At 51.8% G+C, this 13,459-nt stretch overlaps 1 pseudogene; it reads right to left on the minus strand.

Moving 5' to 3' along the window:
* LOC116277483 (uncharacterized) overlaps nucleotides 1-13,459 on the minus strand; it is a 38,980-nt pseudogene that overhangs the window by 23,165 nt on the left and 2,356 nt on the right.

Below are 13,459 nucleotides of genomic sequence, written 5' to 3' on the forward strand. Positions count from 1 at the left end.
GCTAAAAAGAAATGAGCTTTCAAGCAGTGAAATGATGTGGAGCAAACTTAAATGTGGGTCGCTAAATGGAAGAAGCCAATCTGAGAAGACCACATACTGCATGATTCCAACCATATGTCACTCTGGAAAAAGCAAACCTGTGGAGACAGTAAAAGTACAAGCGGTGGCCAGGGGTGTGGGGGAGGGGCGAATGAGAGAGCATAGAGGATCTTTGGTGCCGTGAAGATACCCTGAACGGCACTCTGATGATGGACACACATCATTGTACATTTGTCCAAACCCACAGAACGCCCAACGCCAGAAGTGAACCTTGTGTACACTACGGACTTCGGGTGATGAAGATGTGACAGTGTAGGCTGGTCATCTGCAACATGCGCACCACCACCTGGCGGGGGTGCTGGTGGTGGGGGAGGCTGTGCCCGTGTGGGGCAGGAGGTGTGTGGAAACTCTCCTCCTCTCAGTTTTGCTGTGAATCTAAAGCTTCTCTGAAAAAATAAAGCTAAAAAACAACAACAAAAAAAGAATTGTGACAGCGCCCTTTCCATGGAAAGGAGGCGTTTTCCATGATCCCTTTCCAACGGAAAGTCCTTACTGGAAGGAGCCATCGGGTTAAGGCCCTCAGATGCTGGAGCGAAGCACTTTGCCTGGGATGCAAAGATCCTCAGCCCGTGATTCACAACACCATCGACTTCCTGCTGATTCCTCTAAGTTTAAATCAATCTGACAACGCACATTCCCTGTTTCATGTGTTCTTCAGATCCAGTCTCTTCCAGGACGACGTTCATGACGTAAGCCACAGACAATGCAAGTCTGTAAAGTGTGATTAACGTGCCATGTGTCAGTGAGAGGATCAAAGGTTGTGTGCGTGCGCGCTCTGACTTGGCGGGATGTCCTTCCAGATGGGCAGGGCTCCGGGGCCCCCTCCCTCCGGGGAAGAGAAGGGGGGACATCACTCCACCGCACAGAAGGAAAACGGTCAAAGGAAAATTTTCATCGTATGAAATGCTTTTATGATCCAAAAAGATAAGGAATGTCGGGATGAAGAGAAGAAAGAAGCTAAAGGGCAGGTCCCGTGACTGGCGCCAAGCTGCTCGCTCCCCACCTGCAGACGAGTGAGGACGCCCTGTGGCCCTGGGTCTGCACAGAGCCCCAGCTCAGAGCCACCCTCAGCCTCTGCGTCCTCAACCCTCAACAGAAATGGATTTCTGAGTAAGTCCACAAAAGTGCGGGCCAGCTGTCACGCTCAGGGCAGGCTCTCCGTGGACGAGTTCTTCCTCTCGGGGCTCTGGTTTCCTGGTGGCAGTGCTGAGCCAGCCCCCGCCCAGGTCCAGGGTGAGAAGCCCCCGAGTCAACACCAAGGAAGGTGCTCTGAGACTCACTGGACCAGGAGGGACCCTTCCCAAGGCTACTTCCAAGAGCAGAATCACGGCCCAGGAGGGTGAGGGCCAGGGCTGGGCAGTCCTCGCTCCGGGCGGGGATGGGGGAGCCTGGGAGCAGCTCGGGGGGCACGACGCACGGCGCACCAAGGCGCCTCGGCTGCGCTGGGCCGTCTGGGCCCGAGGAGCAGGGGGCCCACTTAACTTACTGTCCCAAGAGGGTGAGCGGGAGCCCTCCCACAGCCGCGGCAGGACGTGGGGTGCACGCCGCTGTGCGGTGCTGCCCCGCTTAGAGCTGTGGGGGGAAGGGAGGGGCAGGGACACCCCTGGGGCCTCTCTGCACGTGCCGGCCTCACCCGCCGCACAGGCGGAGACACGACTCTGTCCGCGGGGTCCTGGACGGGGCGGGTGGTGCGTGACTAGGACGCCCTGTAAGATGTTTGATTTTACACGGGAGAGACTTGTCACCGGGAAACTCCAGGAGTCCTCCCTTTGAGACTTCACAAATGCATCCCCCTTGGGCTTGGAAGACCACCCAAATTATTCTGGCAAAGAGACTCATTAGATGCAAGCTGGATAGAAGCTCGGGTCGCGAGGAGTGACCGGAAGGACAAGCAAGACGTTCTGCTGACCACGAGCAGCCATGGGCCACGGGGCCAGCACGCTGCACGTCTTTACACGCCTGCAGCGTGGCCGGCCGGGGGACGGCGGCGACACGACACGCCAGGCAAGGCTCTGAGGGGAGTCGCGCTTCTCCTCAGGCAGCGGATATCACTCGCACTCTGACCGCGAGAAGGAGCCCGATGATCTACAAGCTCAGAGTTTCCCTTTAGTCCCGAGAGAATGGGGTCACCAGGCGACAGGGAAGCGAAAACCCACATGTGGCAAGCCCCCGTGCGGGGGACCGGTGGGCGACGTCACGTTTGGTGGGTGACGTCACGTTTGGTGGGCCGTAAGAGGCGGTTACTATACAAGCAGGGAGGGAAGAAACAGCTGAACGTTAACGATCTCTCAAAAGCCGCACACAATGTCCTGGGTTGAACGGTGGCCCAAGTCCTGAGAACCTGTCGCCTTCCCTGGAAAAGGGCTTTTTGCAGATGTAATTAAGTTAAGGATCTTGAGATGGAACCATCCCCAATCATTCAAGTGAGTCTTAAATCCAACGACAAGTTTCCTTATAAGAGACACACAGAGCAGACAGACACGAGGCCAGGTGACGTGAAGGCCGATGGGGAGACTGGAGCGAGGCAGCCCCACGCCAAGGGTGCTGGCAGTTGCTGAAGCCAGAAGAGGCAGAGAAACAGGATCCCCCCGGGGCCCCACCAAGGAGGACTCCTGCCTTCCAGGACTGCGAGAGAACACATTGCTGTTGTTTTACAGAGTCTGCGGTAATCTGTTCTGGCAGCTCTAGTAAATGAGTACGATGGGCTGATGTGACAGCTGCAAATCCGTGGCAATTCCGGACACAGGGGAGCCCACGCTCACCCCCCGCCTCCTCCTGTGGGCCTCTACCGAGTGCCTTCAGGAAAGATGGGGGGCGGGGGAGGAGGCGCCACAGAGCCCGTCTCGGTGGCGCACAGACACGAAGCCCTGCCTTCACCCACCCTCCTCTACTGTGGAGCAAGAGCCAGCTTCGGGGACAGCCAGCCCTCGGGGCCCAGGACAAGGTGCCCTGTGTCCCCAGAGAGGACGGAGCAAGTGTCCTCCTTGAAGATGGGGCTGGACCCGGCTCGAGCAGGGTGCTGTGTCTCAAGAAGTCTGCTTCTTCCTGCTAGAAGAGGGCCAGGAAGCTCCCCACCCCAAGACCCTCCCGCATACCAGCAAAGCCGGAGCTGGCCGTCGCCAGGGAAAGGCAGGACGGCTGAGAAAGCCCCGCTCCTGAGGCCGGGATGCGTCCTTCAGACTGAGGCTAGAGAAGAGAGCAGAGACACTTCTCTGGACCCTGCTGCTAGGGTGTGCGATCCAGACCACCACGGGGAGAGGGTCAGGAACGGGGAGGAAGCTCCGCCTTAGACTCAGGGTCAGAGGCCTGGGCTGCGGGGGGTGGGGGCAGGGGGCCAGCTGTCAGTACCTAGTTCCCGGTGACTCAGGGCGGGGACTGCGCTCCAGGCCGACAGGGTGGGTCAATTAGTGCGTGGGCCCAGGACTGGCCGGGCGGAGTGGCAGAGGGATGCCCTCAGGCAAGCTGGTTTGCCCTCTCCGGGATCTGGCTGCCTCTGGGAGGGGCGGTCCCTATCTGGGTTCGCAAGGCCCTAAGATGTCAAAGCGCCACAAAGTACAGAAAACAGAAAGCGTGAGTAACTGACCTCTCCCTCCTGACCCCTGGCGACCGCTGATCCGCTCTCCGACTCTGAGGATTTGCTTATTCTGCATGTTTCATGTACGTGGAACCAAACAACACATGACTCTTCTCCTGGCTTCTTTCATTTTGCGTAACGTTGTTAAGCTCCATCCAGTCGTAGCAAAATATAATCAGTATATCATTCTTTTCTAAAAAATCCACTTTTACACAATTTTGGAAGATGACTCTTCATTTACAGTTATTACAAAACACTGGCCACAGCCCTGTGTTGGGCAGCACATCCCTGAGCCTGTCTCACCCCAGTGGCTGTGCCTCCTGCTCCCCGGCCCAGACGCCCCTGCCCTCCCCTGGCACCACCGGTTTGTTCTCTGTAAGTTGTGAGTTGTGAGTTGGCTTCTTCTTTGTTGTATTCACTAGTTTGTTGTATTGTTTAGATTCCACATACAAGAGATGTCATACAAGCACTTCATTCTCTTAAGTCTGATTAATATTCCACGTGTGGCTACACCATATTTTGCTTATCCATCATCCATTGATGGACATTTGTGCTGCTCCTTATTTTGGTCACTGTGGACGGTGCTGTCATGAACATTTGTGCACAAGTGTTGTTCGAACACCTGTTTTCAGCTCTTCGGGGTGTACGCACCCGAGGGTGGAGCTGCTGTCACGTGACCAGACTACGGTTAACTCCTGAGGAGCTGCTGAGCTGTTGTTCAGGGCAGCTGGGCCATCGTCCCTTCCGGTTTCTCCACGTCCTTGCCAGCACTTGCTGTTTTCTGTTTTTGTTTGTTTTGCTTTGCTTTCTATGTAGCCACCAGCAGCTGAACTTACACATTGTTGGTGTGAATGCAAAATGGCCCAGCCGTGCTGGAAGCCCGTTTGGCAGTTTCTCCTTAAGTAAAGCCCGCGCTTGCACACGACTCAGTAACGCCCAGCCATCCCACTCCCCGGTGCTGAGCCGAGAGGGAGGACAACGTGTGAACAGTGGCTCGACTGCAGTTACACCGAAACTCAGCCAAACCTGGAAACAGCTCCAGCTCCTCAGCTGGCGGACGGATAAACGGCTTGTCGTGTCCCCTTACAACGGAGCACCCAGCCGTGAAAGGGAGCAAACTGCAGGTGGACATGACGACGGCGGACGGATCTAAAAAGCCTTATTCTAGGTGCAAAAAGTCAGACACAAAGGGCTCTATCCTGCACAGCTTCGCTTTTATGGCTTTCTGGGCAAAGCGAAACAGGAGCATAAATTAGAGCCGTGGGTGCTAGGGGCTGGGTAGGGGGAGGTGACGGGCTGCCAAGGGCACAAGGAACTTTCCGGAGAGACGGAAATGTTTTGATTGAAGAGGTGGTTCCACACTTGTCACAAGGCACCACAGTTTAAACTTGCAATGTATTGTAGGTGTATTACACCTTCAAATAAGGAGAGCAAGCCCGCTCCCCACCCCACGCTTGGAGGGAGCCCCTTTCCGGCCCTAGTGCACAGACCGCGCTTGCTCTCGGGCTGCGGAGCTCGGCACCTCAACACTCACAACGAGGGGCTCAGAGGAAGGCGCGGTGGGGAGGGAGCCGGGCTCCAGCTCCCCCCGCGGCCTGCACTGGTGGACTGCTTTTCTGTTTCTTGGGTTTTTTCACTCCTATTATCCGTCCTTCAGCCTCCTCTTCCTCGAGGTGACCGTTTTCCTCTAGTTGGAGCATGGAGAATGCACCCAGTTGTTGGAGGGCCCCACCGTCTGCACTGTTATCGATCAGATACCAAAATGGCACTCGTGGGATTTAAAAAGCACCATTTATATTCCAGGTTTTTATGCAAATACTCTAAAAATGGAAAATGAGTGTAAACACTTTCTTCCTTTCAAACTGCAAACTTCTGGACAGAAGAAATATCAGTGACTGTGATCCAAGCTGTTCCGTCACGAGCTCGCTGGCCACGGATTTCAGGGCGGATCCTGGGCCTGGGAGTCACCCCCGACCAATAGCCCTAACGAGGTAGCACACGGTACCCAGAGAGCATTCTCCAGTGGCCCGGGGACGAGAAGGGGACACGTCCGTCCTCTGATGCTAGCGTTGAGCAACTCTTTCTTGGGGTGAGACGTCTCAGTCAAAAAAGCGAAGTAAAGCTGATTTCCCTTCATATTCAGAGTTCAGACAGCATCCCCTCGGAGCTAGGCGTGAGGGTCTTTCTGAAGAGGCTGAAGGAGAGGTCAGCTGGGCCAGAGGAGGGAAGGCAGACTTAGAGGAGAGGCTGGCGCGGGCAGGCCTCATGCCCCGTCGGGGACCCGGCGCCAGCCCCGTCACCTTCATCCAGGAAGAGCGGAAACCGGGAGGCCTCTCGCCCATCCTTCCTGGTCGGGGACAAAGAAATAAAATGGAGGAAAACGGAGTCAAGTTAAATAACTAAAAACCTTTTAAAAAATGCGTAGCCTGGAGAAGTTCCATGTCGCCCCTTAACCCTACGTAAACACACACACACACATTTTCTTCTTTAAACAGGGACACCCAATCCCTGTCTCCCCTGGGCACTCGGGAGAGCCCTGCAGCCCACCACCCGCTGCTCTGCTGACCTCTGTAAAAGAGACGCTCGCCACACACCCCGAGTGTTTCCCCAGAAGGCCTCTTTGATGAGTTTTTATATTTAAGTTATAATCAGAGTTGTAACACACACATTTAATTCCAAATTTGTTCTTTAACACCTTTTAGGTCAAATCTGTACGTTTATTTAGATAAGTGTTGAGGACTTTTTAAGTCAATTTTTCAACGAATGCATTTCAAGTTTTCAGAAGAACATTTTAAAGCATGTATACAGCTTTTAGTTTAAGATCTGCTAAAGCTCAAAAGTGTCGTGCAGAAGAGAGACCATAATTTCTAATTATAAAGCACTGGGGACGATAAATTCACATGACCTTTTCAGAAAAGTTTACAACCGGGCCACAACGGGGCAGGGACTTTATGAGGGGTCAGGGCATGTGTGGTCACCAAGGCTCCCCTGCACATTACTTAGGCAGACTAAAGAGAATCATAGTCCCCACGTCCTGGTACCACCCCGACTGCCCGCCTTTCTAAAACACTGCAGTGCATCCAAGTGTGACATGAAGCTTCAGTTCCCAAACCTGGATTTCAGTTTCTGAAAACAGAACCCAGACATCCTCATGTTAAAGGAACCTTAGGATTCTTTCACCCCAGCCCATTATATCACAGAGGGGAACCCGAGTTCTGCTGAGAGGGAGGGACTAACCTAGGGTCACTCCTCATCAGTGACAGAACACAGAATCCTGACTCCTTCTCATCCTGTTCAGCTCAGCTGCACAAGCTGGAGGTGGATGTGGCTGGGTTTTTCCCTTTTTACTTATGAGATAAAGCAGCATTTAAACTGCATGTCTTCCTGTTCCCAAGTTGTATATCTAAATGGTAAAACATAACTTATACAGCAAGACGGGAAATGGGTGAGTGCAGCCTCCCTTGTTAACACCAAGCCTAGCTCGAGGGGCTGCACTGTCATCCAAGAGAAGTCAAATCCCGTGCCTCCTCCCCCTTAACTCCCTCTTCATAGACCACCATCGCCACGTGCCTTGCCCTCCCTCGGTCCCCTGGTCCCCTAGTTCCCTGGTGCCTTGGTTCCCTGGTTCTCTATTTTCTTGGTTCCCTGGTTTCCTGTTTCCTTGGTTCTTTGGTTCCCTATTTCCTTGGTTCCCTGGTTCCCTGGTTCCCAGTTCCCTGTTTCCTTGGTTCCCTGGTTCCCTGTTTCCTTGGTTCCCTGGTTCCCTGTTTCCTCGGTTCCCTGATTCCCAGGTTTCCTGTTTCCTTGATTCTCTGGTTCCTTGGTTCCCTGTTTCCATATTTCCTTTTTCCCTGTTTCCTTGGTTCTCTGGTTCCCTGTTTCCTTGGTTCCCAGGTTCCCTGTTTCCTTGGTTCCCTGGTTCCCTGTTTCCTTGATTACCTGGTTCCCTGGTTCCTTGGTTCTCTGGTTCCCTGTTTCCTTGATTCTCTGGTTCCTTGGTTCCTGGTTCCCTGTTTCCTTGGTTCCCAGGTTCCCTGTTTCCTTGGTTCCCTGTTTCCATATTTCCTTTTTCCCTGTTTCCTTGGTTCTCTGGTTCCCTGTTTCCTTGGTTCCCAGGTTCCCTGTTTCCTTGGTTCCCAGGTTCCCTGTTTCCTTGGTTCCCTGGTTCCCTGTTTCCTTGATTCTCTGGTTCCTTGGTTCCTGGTTCCCTGTTTCCTTGGTTCCCAGGTTCCCTGTTTCCTTGGTTCCCTGGTTTCCTGTTTCCTTGGTTCTCTGGTTCCCTGTTTCCTTGGTTCCCTGGTTCCCTGTTTCCTTGGTTCCCTGGTTTCCTGTTTCCCTGTTTCCTAGGTTCTCTGGTTCCCTATTTCCTTGGTTCCCTGTTTTCCTATTTCCTTGGTTCCCTGGTTCCCTGTTTCCTTGGTTCCCTGTTTCCTAGGTTCTCTGGTTCCCTGTTTCCTTGGTTCCTTGGTTCTGTTTCCTTGGTTCCCTGGTTCCCTATTTCCTTGGTTCCCTGTTTCCCTGTTTCCTTGGTTCCCTGTTTCCTTGTTTCCCTGGTTCCTTGATTCCCTGTTTCCCTGTTTCCTTGGTTCTCTGGTTCCCTGGTTCCCTATTTCCTTGGTTCCCTATTTCCTTGATTCCCTGTTTCCTTGATACCTGGTTCCCTGATGTCCTGTTTCCTTCGTTTCCTGTTTCCTTTGTTCCCTGATTCCTTGGTTCCCTTGTTCCCTGTGTCCCTGTTTTCTTGGTTCCCTGTTTCCTTGGTTCTCTGGTTCCGTTTCCTTGGTTCCCTGGTTCCTTGTTTCCCTGGTTCCCTGTTTTCTTGGTTCCCTGTTTCCTTGGTTCCCTGGTTCCCTGTTTCCTTGGTTCCCTATTTCCTTGGTTCCCTGGTTCCCTATTTCCTTGGTTCCCTGTTTCCTTGGTTCCCTATTTCCTTGGTTCCCTGGTTCCCTGGTTCCTTGGTTTCCTGTTTCCCTGGTTCCCAGTTCCCTGTTTCCTTGGTTCCTTGGTTCCCTGGTTCCCTGTTTCCTTGGTTCCCTATTTCCTTGGTTCCCTGTTTCCCAGTTTCCTTGATTACCTGGTTCCCTGGTTCCTTGGTTCTCTGGTTCCCTGTTTCCTTGGTTCCCTGGTTCCCTGTTTCCTAGGTTCTCTGGTTCCATTTCCTTGGTTCCCTGGTTCCCTGTTTCCTTGGTTCTCTGGTTCCTTGGTTCCCTGTTCCCTGGTTCCATATTTCCTTGGTTCCCTGTTTCCTTGTTTCTCTGGTTCCCTGTTTCCTTGATTCTCTGGTTCCTTGGTTCCCTGGTTCCCTATTTCCTTGGTTCCCTGGTTTCCTGTTTCCCTGTTTCCTTGGTTCCCTGTTTCCTGTTTCCTTGGTTCCCTGTTTCCTTGGTTCCCTGTTTCCCTGTTTCCTTGGTTCTCTGGTTCCCTGTTTCCTTGGTTCTCTGGTTCCCTGTTTCCTTGGTTCTCTGGTTCCTTGGTTCCCTGGTTCCTTGTTTCCTTGGTTCTCTGGTTCCCTGTTTTCCTATTTCCTTGGTTCCCTGGTTCCCAGTTTCCTTGGTTCCCTGGTTTCCTGTTTCCTTGATTCTCTGGTTCCCTGTTTCCTCGGTTCCCTAATTCCCAGGTTTCCTGTTTCCTTGATTCTCTGGTTCCTTGGTTCCCTGTTCCCTGGTTCCGTATTTCCTTGGTTCCCTGGTTCCTTGTTTCTCTGGTTTCCTGTTTTCCATTTTCCTTGGTTCCCTGGTTCTCTGTTTCCTTGGTTCCCTGGTTCTCTGTTTCCCCATTTCCTTGGTTCCCTGTTTCCATTTTTCCTTTTTCCCTGTTTCCTTGATTACCTGTTTTCCTATTTCCTTGGTTCCCTGATTCCCTGGTTCCCTGTTTCCTTGGTTCTCTGGTTCCGTGTTTCCTTGGTTCCCTGTCTCCTTGGTTCCCTGTTTCCCTGTTTCCTTGATACCCTGTTTCCCTTTCTCTTTGGTTCCCTGTTTCCTTGGATCCTTGGTTCTGTTTCCTTGGTTCCCTGGTTCCCTATTTCCTTGGTTCCCTTTTTCCCTGTTTCCTTGGTTCCCTGTTTTCCTATTTCCTTGGTTCCTTGGTTCCCTGTTTCCTTGGTTCCCTGTTTTCCTATTTCCTTGGTTCCTTGGTTCCCTGTTTCCTTGGTTCCCTGTTTTCCTATTTCCTTGGTTCCTTGGTTCCCTATTTCCTTGGTTCCCTGTTTCCCTGTTTTCTTGATACCCTGTTTCCCTTTCTCTTTGGTTCCCTGTTTCCTTGGATCCTTGGTTCTGTTTCCTTGGTTCCCTGGTTCCCTGTTTCCTTGATTCCCTGGTTCCCTGTTTCCTTGGTTCCCTGGTTCCCTGTTTCCTTGATTCCCTGGTTCCCTGTTTCCTTGGTTCCCTGGTTCCCTGTTTTCTTGGTTTCCTGTTTCCTTGGTTACCTGGTCCTTGGTTCCCTGGTTCCCTGTTTCCTTGTTTCCCTGATTCCTTGATTCCCTGTTTCCTTGGTTCTCTGGTTCCCTATTTCCTTGATTCCCTATTTCTTTGATTCCCTGTTTCCTTGATACCTGGTTCCCTGATTTCCTGTTTCCTTGGTTTCCTGTTTCCTTTGTTCCCTGATTCCTTGGTTCCCTTGTTCCCTGTTTCCTTGTTCTTTTGGTTCCCTGGTTCCTTGTTTCTCTGGTTCCCTGATTTCCTATTTCCTTGGTTCTCTGGTTCCCTGTTTCCTTGATTCCCTGGTTCCCTGTTTCCTTGTTTCCCTGGTTCCTTTATTCCCTGTTTCCCTGGTTCTCTGGTTCCCTATTTCCTTGATTCCCTGTTTCCTTGATACCTGGTTCCCTGATGTCCTGTTTCCTTGGTTTCCTATGTTCCCTGATTCCTTGGTTCCCTTGTTCCCTGTGTCCCTGTTTTCTTGGTTCCCTGGTTCCCTGTTTCCTTGGTTCTCTGGTTCCCTGTTTCCTTGGTTCCCTGGTTCCTTGTTTCCTTGTTTCTCTGGTTCCCTGTTTTCCTATTTCCTTGGTTCCCTGTTGTCTCATTCTCTGGTTCCCTGTTTCCTTGGTTCCTTGGTTCTCTGGTTCCCTGGTTCCCTGGTCCATTGGTTCCTTGGTTCCTTGGTTCCTTCTTAGTTCCTTTGTCGCATGGTTTCTATGCCAGCTGGCTAGGCTTTTACAAAGCTTCCTAGTTGGTGGTCACCTTCCAACTCCTCTCAAAATAAAAGTCAGTCATCACTCTTTCCTTAGAACTCTGCTGTGGTTCCCATTGCCTTCAGAAGGAAATCCAAATTTGGTAACTGGTCCTATGAGACTCTTAAGACTCTGGCCCCAAGCCTCCTCCCTGGTACCACTGGTACAGCAGTGCATGCACCTTGTTCATGTGTCTGGCATGTCTTCCAGTGGGAACCCCCCACTATCAGGGCCATCGGCCCTCCAGTCCCATGGTGGAAGTTCAGCCAATCAGGGTCCTGTGCTCAACTCCTCTGCTGGAGCAAGAGGAGAAGATTGTTTAATTGGTGTTGCCATCCCAGGAGAATATGACCCTGGAGTGTCATGCCTGCCATCCCCAGGCACAGAAGAGAGAGCCCCGTGCACACACAGAGGGAAGCAGAGCTGAAGGCTGGAGAGCGAGAACAGAGATACAGGTATCATCACTGAAACTGCTGGATCCAGCTAAGCCTGAAGCTAACCGGAGTCTGAGCTTCCAAGTTGTGAGCCAACACATTTCTTTTCTGTTAAGCGGGTACAGGCTGCATCTGTATCACCTGCAACCAAGAGAGTGCTGGCCCGTGAGCCCCTGATCTCCCAGCCACAGGGACCCACCCACGGGGGGGACACCAGTGCTTCTCTCACCCTGTGAGTCTCAGCACGCTGTCATCTCTCTGGTAGCCTCGCTCACCCTTTGATGATGTCTTTCCCAGCACCCCGGACCTACGGGCCCCTCCCTCCTCAGTGCCCCCCAGCTTGGGTTCATGACCCTAGGACACCCCTCGAGGGGCTGATGGCGAAGGGCCTGTTCCGGGGCTCCTGCCCCACTTCCCAGCACGGTGTTAAGCCCACAGTTAGTGATAGTTAATAGGCCCTGGGCTAACCCTCCGTCTTCCATTCGTCTCTCCCAGCAGCGCACAGCGAGGCAATCGCTTCTGTTAGTGCGACCACCAGCCCTGCGCTCTCTCCCCTAGTCAGGGGCGCCAGGATTTGCTGGGCTCCATGTGAAAGTACGAAGTTTGAAGAGTGGGGGCTGGGGGTCGGGGGAGGAGGGGGCAGAGGATGTAAGTGACAGGTTTTAAGAATAAAAACAGCCAAGATGGGAGAACTTACAGGAACAATTTGAAAGGGGGTGTGAGGAGGGAAAACAAGCCTTCCTGATTCACGAATGAAAGTGAGGCTAAATGAAACCCAGCGCCTCCTAGAGCAGCACTGGATGGTGGCTCTTCCCAGTCCACCGCGGTTAGAAAGCTCCGGTGTGGTGACACGTTTCCACAGGACCAAGAGTCACTGAACACTTCCTTTCTTTCTGGCGTAGCAAGATTCCCCGGGGTCACCTCATACAAGTTTCGCCCCAGACCTTAAGCCAGCCTTTTCTGCAAGGGGAGGCCACAAGCTGGACTCCGGCGGGGCTCACTGCCGCTGGGTCACAGTGTTTCTGTGTCTTTTCAGTGGCCCAGACTCAGGCGAGACTTTGTTTAAGAGAAAACACATCATGAGCTCATGCTGACGTTTACAACACGCTTAGAATGACTTGGTCTCGCCTAACTTCTTTCATTTTCAATTTGTATCTCTTTTCTTTTCGGCTGAAAATCTTGATTTCCAAAGAGGTAGACATAGTAACTTATTTGCTTTAGCTCACGGTTTCAGAATGACAACAGCAATATTCCTAGAAATACAAATACCAAAAGCAGCGCAAGCCTTTGTGCAGCTCCCTCTCGCCTCGCCAGTCCGTCCCTCCCGGGCTGGATGGAGTCAAACCACAGTGCTTAATGAGCTCGTAAACTATCTCTGTCTGCATGGTTAAGCCACCAAGATGACACAAAATTAGGTACATTTGTCTGATTTTGCTTTTGACTTTTTAGAGATTCCTATTTTTTCTCATTTGGGTTTAAATTTTAAATAACTATGCAAAACATTTATATGATTTCAAAGTCAAATCTGCCAAGCAAGGTTTACGCAGAGAGCCTGGCTTCTGTCTCAGACCCCACACCCTGCTTTGTCTATCCCATTCTTTTTACGCCAGTGTTGGTCTTTATAGTGTTGTATGTATGTATGTATTTATATTTTTAAAAAACGTTTGTTGGTTTTTCTTGGGGGGGGGAGATAATTCAGTTTATTTGTTTACTTATTGGTGATGAGGTTTTTCTTTCTTTCTTTTACTGGAGGCACTGGGGATGGAACCCAGGGCTGCGTGCATGCTAAGCACGTGCTCTACCACTGATGTATATTCTCTCCCTCTAGTCTTATTTTAACTTGAAATCTGGTATACACTCCATGTGAAAAACATCACACTATGAGATTGTTGCAAGAACAACTTTGACTGTAAAGGCACTTATCAATGTGTAGCCAAGGCCCATGGCACTCCCACATTACAAGTGATTCTGTGTCGCAGGGAGGGTGCAGCTCAGTGGTAGGGCACGTGCTTAGCATGCACGGCGTCCTGGGTTCCATCCCAGTAACTTTATTAAAAAAGAAAGAAAGAAAAAAAGCTAACCAGGTGGATGTAACTGAAATGAGAAAACCACACCAAAGACAAGAACAGCAACAAAAGCAAGTGAGTGTGAGTGAGGTCAAGAGAGAAGCGCACGGCCTGAAGGGTG

This window comes from Vicugna pacos, chromosome 5 (assembly GCF_048564905.1).
Source record: "Vicugna pacos chromosome 5, VicPac4, whole genome shotgun sequence".
NCBI lineage: Eukaryota > Metazoa > Chordata > Mammalia > Artiodactyla > Camelidae > Vicugna > Vicugna pacos.